This window comes from Haematobia irritans, chromosome 1 (assembly GCF_050003625.1).
Source record: "Haematobia irritans isolate KBUSLIRL chromosome 1, ASM5000362v1, whole genome shotgun sequence".
Lineage (NCBI taxonomy): Eukaryota > Metazoa > Arthropoda > Insecta > Diptera > Muscidae > Haematobia > Haematobia irritans.
This window is the reverse complement of record NC_134397.1, coordinates 11,491,640-11,508,249: the sequence shown is the minus strand read 5'-3', so window position 1 is coordinate 11,508,249 and position 16,610 is coordinate 11,491,640. Positions and strand designations below refer to the sequence as shown.

Sequence of the window (16,610 nt, the reverse complement as noted above, 5' to 3'; positions counted from 1 at the left end):
ATATATATATATATATATATATATATATATATAGCTACATATATTTAGTCCACATTTTTTGTTTAGTTAGTATATGCAACATGTTTCGTAATCCGTCATGGAAACATTATATATATATTATATATATATATATATATATATATATATATATATATATATATATATATATATATATATATATATATATATATATATATATATATATATATAATATATATATATATATATATATATATATATATATATATATATATATATATATATATATATATATATATATATATATATATATATATATATATATATATATACATATATACATATACATATATTTATATCCCGCTACGTATATGAAACCTTCAGCTACATACTTGGTAAACCACCTTTCCGATATACATATTATGTCAATATCTGAATTTTCGAAAATATATTTGAATTCGTCAATTTTACTTGATAAGCTTTGAGTATTTATGTGACATATATTTAGTCCACATTTTTTGTTTAGTTAGTATATGCAACATGTTTCGTAATCCGTCATGGAAACATTATGTCCCCAAGGACATGTATAATACATTTTTGCAACTCATTTTTGGATTTTGACAAGTGGTATTGATACTTTTTTCCAATATGTTTATGTATAAAATATAGTATAAATAATGAATTAAAAATCGAAAGCATTACTTTAGGCATTAGAGTTAGCAGGACAAAAAAAACTGGTTTAATGTCATCAACTCTTATCCCGTCATCCTCCGGTGACGATTTGATATAAATCAGTCCACGGTATGAAAAAGCCGATGAAATAGCTTTTTGTTTTTAAGTCTTATTGCTGCTTGAAAAATTTTGAAATTTGTTGCAGTAAGATTCTCGTTTACATATATTACATTGGCTGACTCAAAACCAATATGATGAAGACGCAATGGACTTTTGGTATTTTTTTTAAACTTAGCAATTGTTTTCAGAAAATTATTTAAAAAAAATGGGCTTATTAGTTGAATCATTATAGTCGAGTCTGGGAAATTGTTTTTGTTTCCAGTTGGTATAACAGGTTGGCTGACAAGTCCCCGGTCTAACAAAGAAAAGTACATTTTTTTTGTCAAAATTCGTTTTTATTATTCCCTTCAAGATCGATACAACGATTATAACGACCTTCTAATTTTTTGATACCATTTTGGTAGTACTCCTTCGGTTTTGCCTCAAAATAGGCCTCAGTTTCGGCGATCACCTCTTCATTGCAGCCAAATTTTTTCCCTGCGAGCATCCTTTTGAGGTCTGAGAACAAGAAAAAGCCGCTGGTGGCCAGATCTGGAAAATACGGTGGCTGGGGAAGCAATTCGAAGCCCAATTCATGAATTTTTGCCGTCGTTCTCAATGACTTGTGGCACGGTGCGTTGTCTTGGTGGAACAACACTTTTTTCTTCTTCATATGGGCCGTTTTGCCGCGATTTCGACCTTCAAACGCTCCAATAACAATAAATATAATATTCACTGTTGATGGTTTTTCCCTTCTCAAGATAATCGATAAAAATTATTCCATGCGCCTCCCAAAAACAGAGACCATTACTTTGCCAGCGGACTTTTGAGTCTTTCCACGCTTCGGAGACGGTTCACCGGTCGCTGTCCACTCAGCCGACTGTCGATTGGACTCAGGAGTGTAGTGACGGAGCCATGTTTCATCCATTGTCACATATCGACGGAAAAACTCGGCTGCATTACGAGTTAACAGCTGCAAACACCGCTCAGAATCATCAACACGTTGTTGTTTTTGGTCAAATGTGAGCTCGCGCGGCACCCATTTTGCACAGAGCTTCCGCATATCCAAATATTGATGAACGATATGACCAACACGTTCCTTTGATATCTTTACGTGATATCTTTTCGTCAGTAACCACCTCTTTCGGGCGTCCACTGCGTTCACCGTCCTCTGTGCTCATTTCACCACGCTTGAATTTTGCATACCAATCAATTATTGTTGATTTCCCTGGGGCAGAGTCCGGAAACTCATTATCAAGCCAAGTTTTTGCTTCCACCGTATTTTTTCCCTTAGAAAACAGTATTTTATCAAAACACGAAATTCCTTTTTTTTCCATTTTTTCCACAATAACAAAAGTTTCTTCACAATAGACGCTCTATCTCATAAACTAATTGACTTACAGACGTCAAATTTTGACAAGAATCATTTGAAGGTTGGTACTATATAAAAGTAATATGCATTTAATACTAGCGACGCCATCTATGTGTCAGACCGGGGACTTATCAACCTGTTACGATAAATGGTCTTATATGGTGGGGTTGTTATTTGCAAGGCATATTATTAGATGATTCACTATTCACTTAAAAAAAAATGTGTCAATTCCAAAAATTAATTTTCAGAGTCAGTCCCAAACATTAATTTTTGTGCATATGCTTTTGTGTTGTTCGGGAGCCACCGTGGTGCAATGGTTAGCATGCCCGCCTTGCATACACAAGGTCGTGGGTTCGATTCCTGCTTCGACCGAACACCAAAAAGTTTTTCAGCGGTGGATTATCCCACCTCAGTAATGCTGGTGACATTTCTGAGGGTTTCAAAGCTTCTCTAAGTGGTTTCACTGCAATGTGGAACGCCGTTCGGACTCGGCTATAAAAAGGAGGTCCCTTGTCATTGAGCTTAACATGGAATCGGGCAGCACTCAGTGATAAGAGAGAAGTTCACCAATGTGGTATCACAATGGACTGAATAGTCTAAGTGAGCCTGATACATCGGGCTGCCACATAACCTAACCTAACCTAACCTTTGTGTTGTTCGTAAAGAGCAATGCTGCTCAAAATTAAATTTCGTATTTTCGCGGTTTTGGTCACAATTTTTGTTCAAATATGAACATTTAATATATTAATTTAGTGCATCTTAAACGGTATAATTTTGTGTAAAATTGGCAAACTACAAAAAGGGAAACGAAAGAGATTGTAAGCGTGCTGTTATTTTTTTCGTTTATTCTTAATCTTCGGAACTGTCAAACATAGTTTGACACCCATGGCTCATCTATGTATTATAGGGTCTATGGTTTCAACAGTTGATCAGAATCCACATTACGTAGACGAGGAGTTTTGGAGATACTCTCCGTCTTTGATGATTCCTCTCTCTCTTTTCGAAACTGCCGTTAGTTTATCTACGAGTTCGTCATGTAGTTTGTTGTTATTATTTATTATCTCCGATAATAGCTGATCTTGTTCAGCTTGAATTTGTATTTTCTCCATTCTCTCCATTCTATTGCTCTTTGTTTTGCAGAGATTTTTATTTTATGTTGTTTTTGTATTTGTCGTTTTAGTATTTTCTTGTATCCAGCACAAGTACACAACACAAACAATATATTTTTGATAAATTATTTCATTTTTTCTGGTTAGATATATTTATTCGCACCAACAGTCTTTATTGTGAAAGTTATATCAGAACTTTATTAAATAGTGCAATAAAGGTGTATGTTTAATGTTTATAAACAATTAAACAGCTATGATTTAAACAGAGCAATCACAAACACGTCCTATCTCTTCTATCTCTCTTTGTTCTTTTATTTGCGTGACAATTAAATATTGAAATTCTTTTCACAACACATTATTGTAATATAATCATCATGTTAGGTATACAAAAGTCAAAAGAAGTAGTAATGTCCATTTCGATTTTTAACAAATTCGTCTTATTGACTTTTGATTTTTTTGAATATAATGTTAATTTTTTACCTCGAAAAAGGATACAGAACATTCTCTACGTGAAAATTTCCCCTGCATACCTCATTGGTAGCAATGAGTTTTATGGCTCATAAAAGAGATATGCATGGGTCTATAAAATTGTCTAAGGAATCTTATTTATTTATATAATTTTTTCACCATAATTTTGTTTTTAATTATATGAACTTTTCTCTTATGATGATTTATTATTTAACACTAATGTGCATATACATTCCGAATTACTGTAGAATTTTTGAAAAAAATCTCACCAATATTTTTCCAAATAAAACTTTAATTGTTTTTCTTAATAAAAATTTAATTGAGGCATGAAATATTTAATCTAATTCTAATCTAATTATTCTCCCAAAGCTCACCACTACGCGAGGTAAAAGTCGAACCCCAAAGTGTGTTCTGAGCATTCAAATTCCGAGAACAAGTCGATGACCCACGGCAAAACCGCCCACCTGACAGACAATGTCCCGACTAACCCTAAGGTCACATTCCTTGTTAATATTGGTGATCTACAAAGGGTTGCAAAAGTCGACAGTCACCGTCTGAAAAAGTAGATCGCCCGAGGAGGTGGAGTGTTACGATACATTCAAACCGTTACTTACGAAAATCACCGTTCCTGACTTAGAGTATGTGTATTCCTTGTGATGAAATGCCTTGTAAAGTGATATGTGTTTCCTGAAGTACTATGATGTCAGGGCGATGTAAGGCGACGAGAAGCTCAAGGGCGTATTTATTATTCAGAAAGCCCCGAATATTCCATTGAAGTATGGTGACATTTAGAACAGGAACCATAAAAAATTAATTTAAAAAGTCAATAAATTATGCACATTCAAAGGGAACAATGCTTAGAATGAAATTATATACTTATGAAATTAAAATGTAATACAATTAAGTCTTGTATAGTGGATTTGAAGAATTTTTCTTAAAAGTATCAGGTGAATTTAAAACATTTAAGTTAGGAAATTTCGTATATGCCTGGCTAGGTTCTGAATTGTCAGGAGATTTTGAACCTTTTGGCGTCTTTGAATAGGCCAAGGCAGGATTTGATGTTGGCGATGAGGTTTTGGGTTCTTGTAGAATTGTTTTTGAGGTAGATTGTCGGATTATGGGTATATGGTGAATATATTCTCTTTATGGTGAACCTTTTGATATATTCCAGGCAGGCGGAACAGAATCCCGGTATCTAGGTCCACCCCGAATACTACCCAAACCCATAAATTTCTCCACAATTAAAGTACTACTGTTACCTTTTTGTGACCGTCAATTATCCAATAACTATTATTACGGTATCATACACTCACTAGAGAGTGAGTGTATGATCGTGTGTCTAGTCGACTGTATTATCGTGTACCAATGTCTAGTAAATAGTATCCCCTATCTTCTTTTGGTTCATCTACTTTTTTGTCTTATTCCTCTTCCCCATCGCTTTAAATCTTGTCGCCTCATCCTTGCAATGTATAGCAAACTTAAAGTAGTATTTTGATGAAAAAGAACCAAATCCGGCTTGGACATTTGAATAATTCCAATTTTTTAATAACTCTACACCATACATGGACGTATAGGGTATCTTCGATCTGGCCGATCACTAGAGAGTGAGTGTATGATCGTGTGTCTAGTCGACTGTATTATCGTGTACCAATGTCTAGTAAATAGTATCCCCTATCCTCTTTTGGTTCATCTACTTTTTTGTCTTATTCCTCTTCCCCATCGCTTTAAATCTTGTCGCCTCATCCTTGCAATGTATAGCAAACTTAAAGTAGTATTTTGATGAAAAAGAACCAAACCCGGCTTGGACATTTGAATAATTCCAATTTTTTAATAACTCTACACCATACATGGACGTATAGGGTATCTTCGATCTGGCCGAATATAGCGCCGTTCTCACTTTCCTCATTATTATATTCCAGAAAAAATAAAATATTATTTAACCTTCAACATTATATTTTGATGAACGAGAATTTTGTACGTGATTCATAGAACTTTTGAGATGTACAAAATTTTATGCAATTTATTCATATCAAAACGTAAACAAAAGATTGTTAGCACCAACATTTTGTAGCTATAGTAAAGCCGCAAGAAACTTCAGTTATTTGAATTTCAATGCTGTATCTGGTCTCAAGAAATCCATAAGATAAATACTTGAATCTTGTAATATCCAAATCTTCTATCATCAGCTGTAAGGTCGTGGCATTAATTGGAAAAATTTTCTGCAGGGGAAACTGGATTTTGAAAATGCAAAAAAAAAGAAACCCAAAACAATCTGGATAAAATTATTATAAGTATATGTGGTATGTGTTTATATAGTAACTGAAGTTGCTAAACTGGTCTTTGAAGTGACGACTGCATCTGAAGTTTTTTGAGTTTTTTTTTTGTATTTTTCTTTCAAATAAATGGAAAAAGAGTTATGTAAAATGGAATTTGTGTTTACCACTATTGTTTGTTCAATAAAAAACTAAATGAATGGTCCAGTCCACACAATTGGACAACAATGGTATGACATAGACAAGTGTTAAGTACGACAATTAGAAATTTCGTTAGATAAATAAACGAGAATTATACAATTTATTGTACTCTTTTCCCGTTTTGGTCTTTCAATGATTTAAAAAAAAATGAACGTCATTGTCCAATGTTCTTTAGATATCTCCACAATTCATTCACCGCAAAATATTGAAAAGTTTTCTTTCTTTGCTAATCGAGTTGATTTTTATAACTTTTAAGATGATGTTAGTTGTTGGAAGCTGGTGGGGCTTAATAAAGACCAAAAACATTATTCACATGGTTGTAGTAAAATCACACACACACAGAATCGCGCACACGTACCGGATGAGAAATTTGGTCTATTCACTTAGATTTTTTACGTTTCTACCACACCAGCCTTCTTCAGTCTTTTTAAGACACTCAAGATATTTCTAGTTTTGTTATTGTTGTTGTTGTTTTTGGATTTTTATCTTACGGTGTATAAAATTTAAACCCGTTTCGAGCTAACAGCTAGCTTAAGCGATCAAGCGTTCACACAGTTGGCGAGCGTAAAGGCAACTAAAGTTGAGCAACCAAAAACCAAACAAACAGAGCGCAATCCAATCTTGGTCTTTCTCTGGCCAATGGTGATAATGATGATGACTGGTTGAGTAGTTGGTGGAACGGCACAACAGAAGAAACCTTTAAAAAAAGTCATTAAGCTTGTCTGTATAAATAATAAAGAGTTGGGAAAGCAAACCAAAATAATTTAGAATAATTTTCTACATAGAATAGCGGCACTTGTCCTCTTCCATTTTTTTTTCGGGTCTTGAAAAATTTCATTTTTGCGATTGTGAAGATATTGTAAAATGCAAATAAATATGTATGTCAATGGGTAATTTGTAATTATTACTATGCACATACATACTCGGCTTGTAATTATAATGTTGTATATGTACATCAAAAGAGTGTTGAATGACTTTTCGTTTGCTGTTATTTTTATGATTTAAACACGTCTTCTCAATGCGTTTTCAGGGTCAAAGAAAAAAAATAGCACAGTCAAATAACAGATGTAAAACAAATAGCAATTGGGGGCAGTTAAATAATTGTGGCATCTCAATACTCTCACCCTTAAATACTTTTAAGAGTTATATTCAATTAGCTACAGTAGACTTTGTAATTTTGGTGCGCCTTAATTTTATACGAAAACTTTTATTTTATTTATTTTATTTATTTATATTTATTGTGAAAATAAACAAGCCTTTAGGCCAATATAAAATGGTTATAAAAAAGACTACAAAAGTAACTTTAAATATCTAAAAATTTGACCAAAAATAACAAAATAAAAATTGGAATAAAAACTAACAGTAATAAATTATAAAAGATAAGAACAAAGAATAAAAAAAATGAAATAAAAAACTATTTTAGTGATTTAGAAAGCAAAGTGAGAAAAACTACTAAACAATGGATAACAAAGAACTTATTACTACTAAAATATCATTACTACAAAATGTGATTTTTTTTTTTTTTTTGCAATTTACGTATTTAATTTTTATTATAAATATTTAGTTCTAATAATTAAGCTCTAATAAAACCTTACTTTATTTATTTATTATTATTCTATTTTTTATTTTTTTTTATAATATATTTTTTGTTTTTGTTTATATTTTTATTTCTATTTTTTTTTATTTATTTATTTATTTCTTTTTTAATTTTTAATGTTTTCCAATCCATTTCTTAAGGCTGTTTAATAACAAAAGTTAAGCAAAATTAATGTCTGCCAATTCTCCGAAATGTCTACAGTTAACTGTCCGAACTATCTGTAAATTGATATCTTTTTTTAGATCACCTCATTTGCCAGTGCCACATTATCTAAGTCTGCCAGCATTCTAATCTTTTTCAAATTTCAAGAAACAAACTTTAGAATAATTCCAAAAAGGTGATTGTATTCTTCCAAAAATGTATTTTTTCTTAGGAAAAATCCCCATGATTCTACATTTAACAAAGCTTTTATTTTTAATAGGATCCAAGTCGAGCAGTTCGAATGCATTACCCAGTCACACTGTAAGAGACTTACAGCTCCAAATGGCATAACAAGTATCTTTCATTTTAAGATGTCGCATATTTTTTCTTAAAAACTGGCAAATATGGATACATAAAATTAAGCAAATTTCATTGCTACAAAGAAAAATTCATTTTTTTGTCTTCAAAGCAATATTAATCCAAATAATTTTTTAATGATATACGGGGAATGATGGTATCAATCATCAACACCAATCAAACAATTATTAAATTAATATTTTTTCCAAAAGTATTAAAAAGTAGCAAAAAAAATCCCCATGTTTCGATATTCGAAACCGCAAATCCCAAGTATTTATTTTTCTTATAACGAAAAATACGAGATACTCTCGGACTCCAATCATTGAATTAAATATTATGGTTTCTTCCCATCTATAAGAATTTATTTTTTCTCTTTTTGAGTTATCTTCACAATGAGCACACATCGTAGCTTTTACCCCCTACGAAAATGTTGCTAGCTACGCCAATGTTTAATAGACAATTGTGACAAATTAAAATTGAAAATAAAATTATTTTATACCAAAAATTTTGAATTTTCAATTTGCTTTAAATTTATGACAGAAAAGTATAGAAATAAATTATCCTCATAATTGATGGTAAGAATTACTTCAATTATTCTTGTATACCGTATCATATTTCGAAGCATACATCGATCATTTCCAGATTTTCTCTATTTTAAATTTCCAACTTTTTGAACATATTGTTCAACAAGTGAGAAATTTAATTCAATTTGACTGAGTTTCAATATGGCGACTGACATTTTGGTTTTTGTAATACTAAAACTACCTTACTAAATCTGCCTTGCATACCCCCATGTTCTGGTTTATTTGCAAAATTTTTAACTGTCAATAAATTCTGAAACATATCATATTTTGACAAGAAATTTCTTCCATTTAATTTCCTTATCCATAAGAACAGTATGTAAAAATTTCGTATTATATATCATTGTGACTTGGAAACTAGCGGTTGCGGAAAAAATTGGGTTTTGCGAATTCGTAAACCAGAACAGGGGGGATAATTCCAACGTAAGGTACTTTTTTCCAGTAGGGAAAAATAGATAATTAAATTATTTTCACCATTGATTGTGTAAAATATTCGACCAAAAAGAGTCGTCCATAATCAATCAATTTAAATTAGGTAATTACACACAAACTTACGAAAACTCAAACCTAGTGATCGCTTAATACGGAATGTGAACCGATATGGGCAAATTGTGTTATATGTACGACCGAACATCAAAAAGTTATTTAAAATTTCTCTAAGTGTTTTCATTTGAATGTGAAATGCGGTTTGAACTCGCCTATGAAAAGCAGGTTCTTGGTCATTGGGCCAAACATAGAATGGGGCAGCACTCATTGATAATATAACATTTTACCGACTGTGTTGCTACAATGGACCGAATGATAACCTTACATATTACTTACACTCATACACAAGTTCTGCAACAACAGTCGGTGATGATGTCGGCTTTGAATCTCATGACCTACACGAAGGATTTTCAAAACCAAACATAATTTTAGGTATATATCAACTCGATATAAATACTGATATGTCTTAACTCGAGAAAAAATCAGGTTTTTGAATTTATTATAATACGAAAGTCTCAAACAAACAACAGCAGATAATGTCTGCAATTTCAGTAAACAATGAATCTTTGTACAATATCGGCAGCCGTTTTGCTGTTTTAGCAGATATTTCCACAAACAAATTTCTTTGGGTGTAACCTAACCCTACATCAATACTAACTACGAGCGGCCATGGCAAGATCTACTCGGAATTTCACTACACTACAAACAATATATAAAACGGAATGACAATGGTACAATGGTAGAGGATATAACAAAACATTTGAAAAACGAGGAAATATAGAGAGCTTAATTTTTGAAAACTAAACGTCATATACTTGCTTTCGCATCGGAAACCAAATCAGTGAAAAGTTTGAATTTGTTTTGTACATGAGCCCAGGGTGACTAATTAAGAACTACTGGCCAATGTAAATGTTCAGAATGCACACTGATGGTGGGCGGGTAAGATGCGACGACAATGCGGATGGTAAATATGATTTCATCAATTTGCTCGTTTATCAACGACGTTAATTAAATAAAGAGGTAATAAAGGTCACCAAACGAAATAATTTCAACGCTGCGCCGGTTTTCCATTAACTATTGCCTACAACCAACGAAAGAGAGGATCCGACTCCAAATGCAATACCAAAATATAAAAATGATACTTTCATATTGCTACGCAGGCGCAGGCGCCACAAAAATATTCACTCTCACATTTAATTTATTGCTTCCCAAGATTTCACTCACTGTTTACATTAAAATATCGTAAATATATTCGTAATATCAAAAGCACATTAACATATTTTTTCGTGCTCCCATTATGGAGCAATACAAAGAAGAAAGATGAACTCATACATAGCTATATACCAGATGAGAGCAGCATCAATGAATTTACAACTCACATGTTTTTTTTCTTTCAATTTTTATTGTTTAAATTTTCACATAATTTATTTAATATTATTTCGTTAACTACACTTTTTACACATAGATTACGACTAGTAAAATTTTTGAATATATACTGATCACTTGTTGCAGCGTAAATATTCCCTCTCCAACTACCAAAAAAAAAAAACAAATGTAAACACAAAGAATGATTGCCAAGTTCCGAATTGAGTCTTTGTGGATAGTTTTTAGGTGTAGCCACTATACCAAGAAAATATTTTCACAATGAACACAGCTTTTGAACACATTACTGTCAATAGGCGATTATGCACCGTTCGCCGTTACTTTATTCCGCGCTTTACAGACTATCAGTTATTCCGGACGAAAAGTCAGTGTTTGTAATGAATCTTACAGTGTGTCGGATCGATACGACTTGTCGGCGATGACTAAATAATCGGTAAATGTGTTATCGATCCCATAAACCTGCAGCAGTATCGATTATGCCTTCGGACTTAACTTATAATGTGCACAATTTATGGGATATGTTCGGCACGAGCACTGTCGTCCGGAATAACTGATAGTGTGTAAAGCGCATTAAGGCCGGTACTCTGTTCGGTTTTCGCGTTGAAACTCCATACAAAATTAAGAAATGCGAAAAACTAGCGAAATTTTTCCATTTGTGGCACTTTATTTTTTTCGAGTTGAAAAACTGACGTTTATAGCATGGCGCCATTTGAAATGTGAATTAAGAAATAATTTATTTATTGAAACTATTTGTGTCGGTTTATAACACAAACACGGTTTATATTTTTGTTCCGAAACTATACAAAGGATCAAAGGAGTAGCAGATCTATTGCCCAAGGAAAATAAAATGTTAATTTTGTAATAACAAGCAGCAACCACCAACTTAATTCAATATCGCTCCCTGTAAAATAGCGCTCCAAGTTACCTAAATAAACACCGCTTTCTATGTGCGAAATAATGGTTTCTATAAAATTTTTTCGCAAGAATGAACATACCCTGCCAGCATTTCAAAGTTCCATTTCATCCTCATCGCTACCACAGACTCGTAAGTTACACTGCAACAATCGCCAACTGTGATAGTATTTTGCCATCACTATTCGCATGAAAGTATTTTGCCATCACTATTGTTACAAGAGCCATTTTATATTTTGTGAAACACCAAGCACAACTAGCTTCTTATAATTTATTTAAATAAAAACGATAATGAAGTGCTGAAAACATAGCTATTTCGCTTAAAATTGTGAAAAGTATATTGGTGAACAATTTTTGATTTTCCAAATGGAATAAAGTGATAGTTTTTCAAATATTTTTCCAGACACGCTGCCTCCATTGGGAATAAAAGCACTGGCTGATAGACGCTACAACATGTAACTTGCAACTTGTAACTCAACATCAATCTTTTATTAATGCATAAACATATGTTAAATGTGATGTGATAGTCATATAAATGTTATATTTTTGAGAATTTATAAATGTTTAATAAAATTAATAAACATCTAAAAAATCATGTTTTACTTGACCACAATGATTCTTTTACAACTACACCCAGAAAACAAATTCGTTGCCTCAACCGAATTATTTGCCAACCGAAAGCAGGTGGTTCCAGCAACTATCAATGATATCTGTCATCACAACTAACATTTGGCAATTGTAACTACATGGTAGTATGTTGGATCAACTTTGCATTGGTTGTCGCAATTTCATATTAATTGTTTTGTTTGTTGGTGCAACCGCCCACGATTTTCTCTATTATTATCCTAACCAAATTCCAATATCAAATGAAAGGTCAGATTATATTGAGATTTTATTAATTTATTACAAGATTTACAATCATAATAAACTACGAAAATAAATACAAAAGGTGCTAACAACAAAGGCTTTTGACCTACATATAGGTGAGATCAATTTACATTACAATTTACAATTTGTTATAGGTAATGTTTGTATACCAATGACAGATGGTTATTTGGTTGCAATTATGTGGTCAAACTACAGAACCTAATTCAATATATACTTGCCAGAAATTTCTTCCTTAAGCCTCTAGATATAAATACAGATCGACTTAGACTCTTCCTGTATTCTTAATACAATAAAAAAAGCTCGCTTGCCGTAAAAAGTATTTGTGTTTGTTGGTGTATGAAGCCTGCAATTTTTATGGAAACTTTTGTAATATTCCTTTTTTATAAATCGGTGCGATACTTACCTTAAGGCAACTTCTTTTGTATGGGGTAAACTTTATTCAATGTATTGCGGACTATTATCAAGTAAATGCTGTTCCCCGTTTTGCAAATTTTGTAGCGTCATACCATTTACCATGTCGATGTTGATATAAATATTTATTTGTTGCAACAACTACCTTACGCCCGTCCTATAATTGAACTAAGATTCTATTAGTATACTCAACTTTTGGTTGTACCAACCATTTGATGACTCCCATGATGTAGGTCTCACTATGCTGGTAGTTAGCTCAACAATTTTATGCAGCATAAAACCAAATTTATCGGCATTGGTTATTGTAACCAATTGAATGGTTATGGGAATTTCGTTTTGATCCTGTGAACTTTTTTATGGTCGTGTTGAATGTATAATGGGGAAAATAATCAAAACATTGTTCTTGTAACAAAAAATAAGTTACTGACATCATTTCCTCATTGTAATTATCGAATTGCAACCAACCATTTCTCTGGGTGTAGCTTAAAATGCACTTTGTCTGATTGTTTAAAGGGGCTCTTATTGGCGTCCTTCTAAATGTATCCAGAAGGGCACCTAATAAATGCACTCATGCGATACTTTTTTGTAGTAACTTGGCGTGGTACAACTTCTCAATAGTGACGGCGCTTTTCCGAGGAGTTTTGGATATCGTATACGACTGTTTTCGACGTAGTGGGGATTCTCAGAAGCGCCCCCAAATTCAAAAAATGTTGGCAGGGTAGTACCGGCCTTTAGGTAAAACATAATCAATATACAAATTGAAAGAAAGTTTTGAATCGAACATTACACCTAAATCAAGATTTTTATCCACCTTTTCCAAAACTTGACTATCTATAGAATAATAAAAGCTTAAAATGGACGATCTTTTAGAAAAAGTTAAATGGACCCCTTGATATATTGAGAGGTAAATGGTTCAATTTACACCAATTCAAAATTCTATCTATTTTGTACTTTTTGTAAGATTGTTGTATTGTCATTTACGAGTCTGTGATAGCGATGAGGATGACATGGAACTTTGAAATGCTGGCAGGGATAATACCGGATTTTAAGGCCGGTACTCTGTTCAGTTTTCGAGTTGAAACTCCATACAAAATTAAAAAAATGCGAAAAACTAGCGAAATTTTTCCATTTGTGGTACTTTGTTTTTTTCGAGTTGAAAAACTGACGTTTATAGCATGACGCCATTTGCAATGTGAATTAAGAAATAATTTATTTATTAAAACTATTTGTGTGGGTTTATAACACAAACACGGATTATATTTTTGTTCCGAAACTATACAAAGGATCAAAGGAGTAGCAGATCAATTGCCCAAGGAAAATAAAATGTTAATTTTGTAATAATAAGCAGCAACCACCAACTTAATTCAATATCGCTCCCTGTAAAATAGCGCTCCAAGTTACCTAAATAAACACCGCTTTCTATGTGCGAAATAAAAATTTTTCACAAGAATGAACATAGTACCGGCTTTTAAGGTGGGTACTATGTTCGGTTTTCGAGTTGAAAATCACTTTATTTTCGCGATTACTTTTCCTGAAATAATCAAAATTATAAATTAAAACCAAAATATTCCTGTAAAGTCTTGCCGAAATCTAGGGGAACAAGAAACTGCGCATGAATTGAATTAATTTATCTGCTTCATATTGTTACGAATTTGATAATTATAGATATAAGTTTATTTAAATTAGTTTCCGTTAATTTAAAATTTAGAATTGTAACGATAAAATTTCGCTATCACTTGTTGGAATCATCCATTCATTTTCTAGTATTTTCCTGAATTTCTTTTATGTTCTTTTGTTTGCTTACCGAAATGTTAGTTCTCACTCTCTCATAGAATAACAACCCCTTTGCTTTGTTATTTTGCTTTCTCATTTCATCTCATTGTCTATTGTCATTGTTGTTGTAGTAATGCGAGCATATATCTATGTGAGTGTGTATGTGTTTGGCAGCCACCAGACGAATTACTTAATGGTCGTAGATCCTTCTAGCATTGTCTAAGAATGTTCTGGCGTTGCCAGAATATTGTAGTGCTACCAGAATGTTCTCGTATTGCCACACCGTCATATATAAAAGCGCTCGCATGCTGCTAACGAGTCAGTCTTAATTAAAGCGTCAAACGAATAACTTCAGTGTGAACGAATTGTAAAGTGTGAAGTCATAGTAAATAAATTGTAGATTGCCGTTATTTAAAAGAACTGTGTTTTAATTGTCGGGTAATTAAAAACGCCTAAATATAAAAACGTAACAATTGGTGTCAGAAGTGGGATAACGAAAAAAACAATCTACAATGAAGTTTAATGAGCTTCGTGTGGAAGACTTAAAAAAGGAATTGAGCAAACTGGAGCTGCCGACAACAGGCAATAAGGCCCAGCTTCAAAAGCGTCAACTGGAAGAGTTTGAACGGCGTAATATGGACATTGCGACGCATGAGTTTGATTATAAGGAGGACATTGATGAATCAATACTCGTCAATACAAGCAGTGTAGAAACTCCATCTGTGGCTTCGAGTGTTGTGGATTACACATCAATGCTCAATGTTTTGAGCAAAATGATGGAAGAAAACTCTAGAAAAATCATGGATGAGAATTCTAGAAAAATGGAAGAAAATTCTAGAAAAATGGAAGAAAATTCTAGAAAAATGGAAGAAAATTCTAGAAAATTGGAAGAAAAATTCGACGAAAATTCTAGAATGGTCAACGAAAAATTGCAACAAATTTCTGAAGGCATGGAGAAACGTGTGGACCATATAGAAAATCAAATTGTGGAATTGGATAAGAAAGTTCTTTCCGTGGATGAGAAAATTATGGTTCATGATGAGAAGTTTCTGCACATCGAGAAAAAAATGTCAGAGCTGGAAATTAAAGGTGGTCCAGTGCGCGTCATCGAGGGCTCAAAAATCAAAACTCCTGTTTTCGATGGCTCAACGTCATTTGATGTCTTCAAATTCCAATTCGAAATGGTTGCTTGTAGAAATTTGTGGAATGACGATGATAAAGCAATTGAACTTCTATTGGCATTAAAGGGCAATGCTGCTGATGTGATACAAAGCATTCCCGCTGCTTCTAGAAATAACTATAATGAAGTAATAGCGGCACTTCAACGCAAGTATGGTGGAGAGCACAAGCAGGACATCTTCAGAATGGAATTGAGAGGAAGAATCCAGAAATCGAATGAAACCCTACAAGATTTCGCAACAGAAGTTGAGCGGCTAGTGCTTTTGACATACCCAGGTGAGAGTCATCCTCTTGTGGACCGCATCAAGATTGAAACCTTCGTCAATGGAATTCGAGACCCAGATATAAAATGTGCAACATATGCGTCACAAAAGGCTACATTCGCTGAAACAGTAACATTCGCACTTGCACAGGAGACTGCGAGATTGCTAGCGCGGCCTCAAATTCACAAAGTACGTAAAGTAGAGACAGAGTGTGATGAATCAAAGTCCGTTATTGAGTCGATGAAAGAGGCCATGAAGCAGGCAATGCAAGAAATGAAGCAAGAGGCAAATAAATCCCGGATCAAATGCTATAACTGTGATAAGCCGGGACATCTAGCTCGAGAATGCAAAGCACGACGCAAACGGTCAAGGTCCACATCACCATCTCCATTAAACAATAGCCATAAGAAGGTAACCCCACAGTCAAGTGAGTCATCTTTAAACTAAATCGAGCTAGTTCAGCGGG

The 16,610-nt window shown here is 33.2% G+C and overlaps 1 protein-coding gene and 1 long non-coding RNA gene across 6 annotated transcripts in view; one reads left to right on the top strand and one right to left on the bottom strand.

The window, feature by feature from the left end:
* Positions 1-10,873, bottom strand: part of Cad87A (cadherin 87A) — a 28,906-nt gene extending 18,033 nt beyond the window's left edge. Inside the window, exon 1 of one of the 5 annotated variants that reach the window (XM_075289214.1) lies at positions 10,715-10,873. The gene's annotated coding sequence lies outside the window, so the exon portion shown is untranslated. Of the gene's footprint in view, positions 1-4,313; positions 4,333-6,139; positions 6,492-6,531; positions 6,754-10,714 lie in introns of those variants that run through there. The other 4 variants (XM_075289213.1, XM_075289215.1, XM_075289216.1 and 1 more) reach the window with 4 other exon arrangements.
* A 686-nt stretch (positions 10,874-11,559) lies between these two features.
* Positions 11,560-12,225, top strand: LOC142237398 (uncharacterized). Its single transcript, XR_012722479.1, has 2 exons — positions 11,560-11,965; positions 12,034-12,225. It is a non-coding gene; the product is annotated as an uncharacterized LOC142237398 (long non-coding RNA).
* The last annotated feature ends 4,385 nt before the right edge of the window (positions 12,226-16,610 follow it).